Genomic DNA, 9,428 nt, shown 5'->3' on the forward strand with positions numbered 1-9,428 from the left:
GCCCTGCATGTATACACATGATAATAGATCAACTATGGGAAAAAACAAGATTTACAGTGTCTGAGTGAGGAGTGTCAATAGATCACCTGAGCATTCTGTTAGCCCGGGATAGTCATGCATGGTCCACATTAGAATGCCTCTGATCAAAGCATTCCGTCGTCCTGTGTGTCGGCTCATATCCACCACCTCTATGCCAATCCACAATTGTTGTAGCTCTTCCAATAGTGGACGAAGATACACATCCATATTCCCCACTTTATATCGCCCTGGCACAATCAAGCTTAGCCATAGGTGCCCCTTCTTCGTAGTCAACCACGGGGGAATGTTGTAGTTGACGATGACAACGGGCCATACACTGTAAGATGTTGATCTTTGACCAAATGGATTTACGCCATCCATAGCCAGGCCTAAGCGCAAATTTCGAGCTTCCCTGGCAAAATCCGACCATGTTCCATCTATATGTTTCCAGGCTACGCAATCTGCAGGAATTCGTAGCACACCATCCGAAGATTTATTCTCCTCATGCCATGATGCTAGGGCGGCCATGGACTTACATTCGAAGAAATGCTTGATGCGAGGAAGCAGAGGGAAATGTCGCAAAACCTTTTGTGGAATTTTTGTCCCGTGGAGATCTACTCGATATCTTTCGGAATCACATTTCGGACACTTCTCCATGTCTATGTATTCCCCTCTGAAAAGAATGCAGTCATTAGGACAAGAGTGGATAGAATTGTAATCCATCCCCAAGTTTCGCAAAATCTTTCTTGCTTCATCTCGGGAATCTGGCATCACATTGTCAGCTGGTAGTATGTGCTCTTTCAGCAATCTACACAACATAAAAATATGATACAGTCGTGTAAAAATCTATCAGATCATTATACATTTATAGTTTTATTAAAGTAAACTAATTGTAATAGATCACCTGAAAAGCGCTGTGACGCTAGTGTCACTCCATCCAAACTTTGCCTGCATGTTGAGAAGAACCAGGAGTGCTTTCAATCTAGACATACGTGCTCCATTATACAATGGCATATCAGCTTCACTTTTCATATCATCATAGATAAGCCTTTCTGAATCCATGATCGTCTCGATCATTTCATCAATCTCGGGCTCAAACATTGCCTCGTTGGGAATGTGCTCTGCATGATCATCCCCCGAGCTGTCAGAGGCTACATCTTGTGGCCTCACATATGCTGCTTGACTAAAGCGCCTGCGAACACGTCTATTGGGTTGCAAGATTGCTGCTTGTTGGCCAGCTTCAGAGTCCGACGAGTTATAATTGGCAACAACTCGATCTATAATAGATGGATCGAACTCGCCAAATTCGCGAACGTGCTGCAAAGAAACACGTCTTGTCCGTCGCACAGCATGCTTGCATTGATTACAAGGACATAAGACCCTCGTTGAGAGATAGGTGTTTCGGTTGGACGGTCCCACATCCTCGTCACTACTCATAATGAGGATAAAAAACTTATAACCTGGACAACAAATTTAATATTCTATTGGCATTCTTCGTCTTATCTCTCTCTCTCTCTCTCTCTCTCTCTCTCTCTCTCTCTCTCTCTCTCTCTCTCTCTCTCTCTCTCTCTCTCTCTCTTTACCTCACATTCTCTAGTCATGTCCAATCCCCGCACACCTCGGTCTAGAGGTGCACGGAGATCAGAACCACCGGGTTATAATCTCGTCTTTATTGGTCAATACCTATATTTGTGGGTACAAGAAATCTACACACCCACGTCTACATGATACTGCATGTAGTGGACAAAACCCCTTTGCCTCTTCTCTAGCTGTAGCACTTCACAGCATCTTAACATCTTTTCACAGTAGATCTTTTCACTGTTCGTCTAACTCTAAACCCTAAACCGTAAGTAATTCTTGCGTGGACTCGATCTAACGTAAATAAGCGTAAATCTAAATAAACGTAAATCTAACTAAAAATAAGCCTAAATCTAATTTAACGTAAGTCTACATCTAACCTAATCTTTAACGTCTTTTGGGATAGTTTCCTACGACGTTAAAACTCTCTTCTTCTTGTGTGTGTGTGTGTGTGTGTGTGTGTGGGTAAACCTAAATAAACCTAAGTCTAATCTAATATAACATAAATCTAAATCTAACGTAAATTATGTTATATTAAAAACAAAGAACTAAACTAACAGGGATTATAAGAACCTTAAAACTGATTTAACACATAATTTTTCACATAACTCGGCAAGAGTTGGCATTCTCATCACTAAAGATGTGAGAGTTAACTTCCGGCGGTGATGCTGCCTCATCTCTATCCACATCTGACGACAGCAATTGGCCCTTTAGACCGTTCTTGCTCTTGTTACTAACTTTGAAGTTGCTGTTGAATGACTAGAGGTTGTCTAGATGGTCATTGTGTCGGGGATGTAGTGACTCTTGCCGCCCTGAAGATCCACCTTCTTCCCTATCTTCTGAAGACATTTCACCAGTACTTTTGGATCGATGGAGCCCACCATGAGTGAAGGCAGCAATACCCTATATTCCATTGAGGGCTTTCTTCACCCGCTTCATGCAGGCATCGTAGTCTATGGAGACCTAAATCTAATCTAATATAACGTAAATCTAAATCTAGCGTAAATAAACGTAAATCTAGTTAAAAATAAACCTAAATCTAATTTAATGTAAGTCTACATATAACCTAATCTTTAACGTCTTTTAAGATAGTTTCCTACGACGTTATAACTCTCTTCTTCTTGTGTGTGTGCGCGTGTGTGGATGTGTGTGCCAATAAAAAGAGATAAATGGTATAACCTTTCTATCACCCATGCCATGTATGATAGATTGATTATGCCATTTCCCTCTTGAATAATAGGTCTTGAGTTCAACTCCTCGTCGGCTAGATCTTTAGGTCTTTTAATTTTAATTAGTTTCCTACGACGTTAAATTAGTTTCTCTCTCTTTCTCTCTCAATGTGTGTGCGTTTTTTTGGATCGTATGCATGTTTCTCTCTCTTTTCCTCTCTCAATGTGTGCATTTTTTGTTTATGCATGTTCTCTCTCTCTTTTCCTCTCTCAATGCGTGCGTTTTTTGTTTATGCATGCTCTCTCTCTCTTTTCCTCTCTCAATGTGTGTGTGCATTCTTTGTTTATGTATGTGTGTGTGCGTTTTTGTTTTTGTTTTTACTCTCTCTCTCTCTCTCTCTCTCTCAAAAACACTATGTGTGTGTGTGAGAGAGAGAGAGAGAGGGAGAGAGAAAGAGGGGAAGGTAACATGAGAATGAGGAGAGGGAAGGAGCATACCTGGCTCTCCTTCCTCTCCTCGTGTGTGTGTGTGTGTGTGTGTGTGTGTGTGTGTGTGTGTGTGTGTGTGTGGAGAAGAAAAAGAGAGAGAGAGAGAGAGAGAGAGGGAGAGCGTTACCTGCTCCTTGCTTGAGGGCGCCGAAAAACTCAGATCTGAGATCTGAGTTTTTGGGCGCGCTCGGTTATTTTTTTAGCCTAGCCGGCGTCGCTATGAGCGTCGCAAATTTCTTTGTAAATTTGCGACGCTCATAGCGACGCCGGGAATTTTTTTTTTGAGCGTCGCTGTGTGAGCGTCGCTAATATGAATAGCCTTTTGTAGTGTAGGGTTCATTCCCACGCTCGTGGCTTCCCACATTATTTTCGCCAGAACTAATTGCTTAAGCGGCTCAAAACGCAGTCTTTTGCAAATCGAGTGTTCTCAGAGGTTACGCACTGCGCCAATTTTTGGCAATCGTCGAATTTTTGTATACTATACTAGTGGCGACATGTCCCCACAACAACTCACTGATTGTTTCAACTTCCTAATCAAATAGCTTTCTTTATTTTATTTTTTTGGTTACCTACGAGCACCATCATCCCCTGCACAAAAGTAAATGCATAGGTGTTCCTCATTAGCGTGTATATTACAATCCTCTATTCCAACTGATAATGCAAACTTTTGATCACCCTCATGGCCATCTGCAAAGGTCCACCTTGGATGTATTCATGACGATTAACATGATGATGGGAAATAGTAGACATGAATTGGCATTTATACCCGTCTAGTTAGCATTATCGTCTTACAATTTCCTACGAGCTCTTGATCTGTCTAATAAAGAGGATGGCGATGGTGAACATGTGGCGTTATAGAACAATAATGTTGCTTCTCATGGGACCGGTTGTCTTTTATTTTATTTTGATATTTTCATGTCCTACATTGTCAACACTGTCAATAATCATAACGTGCTAGGGTCAACTTTTCATCCTCAAGATATATTCTAGCAATGATGACCCTAGACGAACTCTAACTAGGTACACTTTTTTAGCTACTAACACCCAGATTATTAAGCAATTATCAACCATAAACAAAAAAATCCCTCTCTCATCATTATTTGCCACAGCCATTATCCCCATAATGTAAGTTTATACCCATTCGCAATGACGTCGGGTAATTATATTTTCACTTTGATTGATCTACAAATTGTTTTAAATGTTACATCATATGGCAGTCAAATTGTTTTTGCACATTACTCAGTATTATTCCATTTATTTGCTTCTGTATCACATCCTGGCCAATGTTTCTAATACTCCTTTGCAGAGGACTATGTTTATTGTCCTCTATGACAGAATTTGAATCCAACTACTTTAGCAGACCTGCTTTTGACCTATCCTAACATTCATACATTGAGCGTGGCCTCACTTTCTCTGAAGACCGATATCCACTGATAAACCCAGTCTTGCAAACCACCCTGTAAATTTAGATAATACCTCTCTTATCCGCTCATTTGTACTTCAAGTTCTCTACTTTGATTCTGTTTTCTTGGCAAACAGACTTTGCATCAAATTTTTTCTTCATGGTGTTTCCAATGTTAATACATTTGATATGAAATTATTAAAGTCTTCTTAAATTTAACAAGCAATTGTTTTTAGTGCTTTGTTTTTTTTAGAACAGTTCTGCAGGTAAATCTACATACAATGTTCTCATATCAAACTCCGGGTATGACACTCCTTACTGCATTCTGATAATACCCCTCTTCAAACATTGTTACAATGCCAGGCGCAACTTTCTATTATTTGTGCCTATTCCCACACACACACACTGGTATATATATATTCAAAAAATAGTATACCCTCTTGGTATGTACATCATCCTCTTTTCATATTTCAATTCTCGACATTGTGTTCTAAGCTGCATACTCAAAGACTACTAAGGTCATGACTTCTAATTGTATTGAAAGGGAACTTTTACCGAGCTAACTTGTCTAAAAGGTATGCAGCTACTCATGTGAGCTAAGGTGCTTTGGGATACTAGAAAAATTGTTTGTAAATACTTTGTCACATAAACATACTCCAATTTTGTGTCAAACAGGTAGTAGATGTTTTTTTTTTTTATGCCTGGTCTAGTCCATTGGTCACATGCACACAGATTCGCCGATTTAGGCAGTGTGTAGATACTCATCTCGGTGCAGATTCGCCGATTTAGGCAGCACATCGCAAATAACAGATTCACGATACAATACCAAATGCAGATTCGCCGATTTAGGCAGCATTAGTGCAGATTCGTCGATTTAGGCAGCACACTTTATTGGTCTAGACTCGACGGATGAGGCAACACCGATCACAAAATCATGCTGCAGTGGCTGGCCACCACTGTAACTGGAATGATTTTGTTCCCCGGGTACATAATGAAAGTGATTTGGATTTGGACTTATACTGTGAAATTGGAATTGGATTGGGATTTGGTATCTGGTGATTATTACGGCAGTGTTTATGTGATGAGACTTGACATTATGAAATTGATGATGAGTGTGACCAATGATATCCTGATTCATCAGGGTATGACATATACTGCTTATTCTAGTGGTATGGGACACTAGAATAGGTAGTATATGGCTGACGGCAGGCATAAGCAATGTTGTCTAATTTTATGGATTTTTCTTTTACTATTTGAGACAGATTTCTAATCATTGTTTTTGACAAGTATTGTTTGCAGATTTTTTATCTTTGCAACTGAGGACAGTTGCTTTCCAACGGAGAGGTATGTTATAGAATTGATATTTTATTATTTATTGCACCTGACAGGTGGAAAAGGCTTGACCAAGCTAGGTTATTGCAAGAGGATATTGCATTTTATAAATATTTATTCAAGTGCTCTTTTATGAGCTTTGGCCATTTATGACCGGCCGGCCAGTTTGTAACCAATTTGACCATTCAAGAAATCTATATAACAAATACGTGCAAGAGGGAAATGGTCACTCTTGCATGGGGGGAGATTGCACCCAGTGTCCGTCTCATTCCTCTCTCCTCTCTTCTTTCCTTTCTCGGCCGTGCCAGGCGTAGCACTCCGCTCTAGGAGGTGCGTCTGCTCGAGCCGTGTTACTCTCTCTCCCTCTCTGTCTCTCTTTGTTCGTATTGTGCTCGATTATGGATTTATGCGAGTTGACAGGTACGTAGATTTATTCGTTTATGTCTTGTTATGCACTATTTTGAGTATTCTGCAGGGCTCTCCGCGCTCCCGTTGTAGCATAGGGGGCCTAATGACGTCGTGCTTGAGGATGGGCAAAAAGCACGTATGTGTCTTCTTGGTGATGCATGTCGCAGTCAAAACGTAGGCTACTTCGTGCGAGGAGACATGATAGATCATCTACTCGAAGTCCATGGGATAGAATGTGATATTTTGAAGCGCAAGACAGGTCGTCCACTTAGTTGTCTCCCTGCAAAGTCCCAAAGACCCACATACGAGAAGCAATCTCGTGCACGTTTCAAAGATATTAAATATAAGTTCAAACAAAATGTGAAGGCGCAGGAATCTCATGAGGTGAAGAAAGCCAAAAAAGCTTGGGATGTGCTTGGAGGAGTCCGCAAAAATAGACACATGCTCCAAAGAGAATTTTCTCAGCCTCAAGGTATCATAGGCCATGGAATCCTACCTTCATGATAAAGAAGAATGAATGGCTAATATTTGGAGAACGATTGCAGAAGGATTTGATAAGCATGTAAGTCCCTAGTTAGTTTGCATTGGCTTCATTATGTTAGAAAATCAAACTTTCTCTTCTATGTAGACATTAGTCGTATTCAATAGAGATGTCCAGACTCCAAACAGCGTGAGGTATCACATGATTCTAGTAACAAGGGCTCCGCAAAATCAACACTGGTACGGGCATATGGTCATACCATTTTGTCAAGTCTTTTGTCGTTTGTACTATGTCTCTTGAACGTTCATGTGTTGTAGAAGAGACTTCAAACCACTCATAATCAAGGTCCTTTGTTGGCGTCAACGCAATTTTGTGCCAGAAAGGCTTTCTTGAAGGATCTCCCATGGCATCTTCTATGAGTCCGCTAACCAAGGTCATTGCAAAATATGCCACATGCCATGTCTCTACATGCATTGTGCATTTTTATGGCCAATTGCCTAAGATTTCTCTGAGAACTGTTTATGCAGTTTTTTTTGTTAGTTCCGTTTTTGTTTGCAACGTACCTCTCCGCACTTGATTAGAGACTCACCATTGCCAAACTCTTCTCTTCCTCTCACATTGTTGGTGACAAATACATATATCCATATAGATGTCAAAACATCCACAAGTACAGGAGGAGAGCTCGAATTGAAGGAAAGGTAAGTGGTCATGTTCAATACCACATCAATGTTCACCACGGAGAATGACATATTGCCAAACATTTAATGTGGCTTTAAAGGCTTATATTCTTATTTTAGATTTGAATCTGGAGGAAGTATTCACTTTATTTCAGAGCACAAGAATCTCATCATGGATGTAGACCCTGTGCTAGTGGACGTCATAAGCAAGGAAAAGGCTTCCACTCGGACCATGGCATTATTTTACATGTAAGCATCTTGTTCTCTTTCTCAACATTGTCTACATACATTCTCAGCAAAACAACTTAGAGTTTTAACTTGAGAGGTGGTTGGAAAACACTCTCTCACAAGAGATGCTTGATAGCATGTGCTTCACTGACAGTTTGTGGTTTGACTTTTTGAAATCGGGGACAAGTCCCAAATTGCTAAGAAGATGCAAACCTATTTTAGTGGTGTGGATGCAAGCAAACATCTTTTTGTGTTCTTCCCAACTATGGATAGGTACTTGTGTCATTCAAGAGTTCTTAATTCAACTTGTGGTTGTTGATCAGGGATCATTGGTTCCTTTTTGTCTTGTACAATAACGCAATTAAGAAGATAACAAAGCTTCCTTGGGAGAACCATGGCCTCATGTATCTTAATTTTTTCCTTTTGTGTGTATCGATAATCCCTATTTTTGTATGGAAAGAGCATCAAGTGTTAATTCATGGAATGATAGTCTCTAAATAGTGTGTTTTTTGTAGGGCATTGGAATTGATGGCTTCAAATTGCACGGCTCCATCTTTGAAGGAGCTCATGGTTACACCAAGTCATGAATTAGATATTGGAAAGCGTCCTTGGGTATGATTAGTAATAAGCATCTTAGTCGTGTTTCTTTGCCTTACAATGTTCCTTTCAAATTCCAAATCCCTCAACAATCTAATGTAGTCGATTGTGGCTTTTACATCATGACAAATATAAAGCGCCTTACTAAAGCTGCTCACAAGAAACGGTCCAAATCATTTGTGATTTTAAAGTCCAACAATTCATTCGCATTGTAGTGCTTCTCCTTGTGCACTCAATTATGTAATCATTTTGTTTGGAACTCCGATTCTTATTTGTGGTACTCTTGGTGTAGTTGACCAGGTGCACATGTTAAAGGAAGGCTTCAAGGCTTGGACTAAGAAGTGCATTAGTGGGACTATGGCATAACTAGTTGAATTGAGAAATATAGCTCTATCGCTTTGTAACCTGACATTTTGTCCTCAGAGAGCAATGTAACATTGTCGATTGTTGATGACACAAGCTGCTTCAATGACACAATGTAGATATTTCATTTTACATTTTCCAGTGGATATTTTAGCATCACCTTACGTCTTCATTGCTCATTAATGATATGTTGTTAATGTCAATTTGGTTCATAGAGTATATGTAACTTTTTAGACAATAAACTTGGTTGTGAACACACACTAACTATGCATGAATGTTTGTTTATATTTACAGATCATTACACCACTTATGTGTGTCACAAAAACCTTAATGTAGTGCACCCTTGGTGAGAGCTCAATGCAAACTTGGTGTGAATTGTGTGTGAACTTAGGTGTGAAATGTGTGTGAACTATGCTTGTAGCTCTGTAAAACTTTCCAAAGAGAAAATCTCGTAGAAAACTTGGTCTCAAATACCTTAGAGCTTTGTGAACTTAGTGTGAACTTGGGGTTAACTTAGGGTGATGAACTTGGTGTGATCTATGTTGTGAACATTGCATAAACTGTGCATGAAGCTTTGCAAAAATTTGCAGAGAGCATTCCAATAATTATCTTGCTCACAGGAACCTCAACATAGGGTTTAGGGGGTGGAAACTCAATGGAAACTATGTGTCAACTTAGGTGTAAAA

At 39.9% G+C, this 9,428-nt stretch overlaps 1 pseudogene; it reads left to right on the forward strand.

The window, feature by feature from the left end:
- Nucleotides 1-6,394: 6,394 nt before the first annotated feature.
- Nucleotides 6,395-8,594, forward strand: LOC147437839 (uncharacterized; annotated as a pseudogene).
- The last annotated feature ends 834 nt before the right edge of the window (nt 8,595-9,428 follow it).

The sequence above is a fragment of the Adiantum capillus-veneris genome, chromosome 17 (assembly GCF_014529385.1).
Source record: "Adiantum capillus-veneris isolate H3 chromosome 17, ASM1452938v2, whole genome shotgun sequence".
Lineage (NCBI taxonomy): Eukaryota > Viridiplantae > Streptophyta > Polypodiopsida > Polypodiales > Pteridaceae > Adiantum > Adiantum capillus-veneris.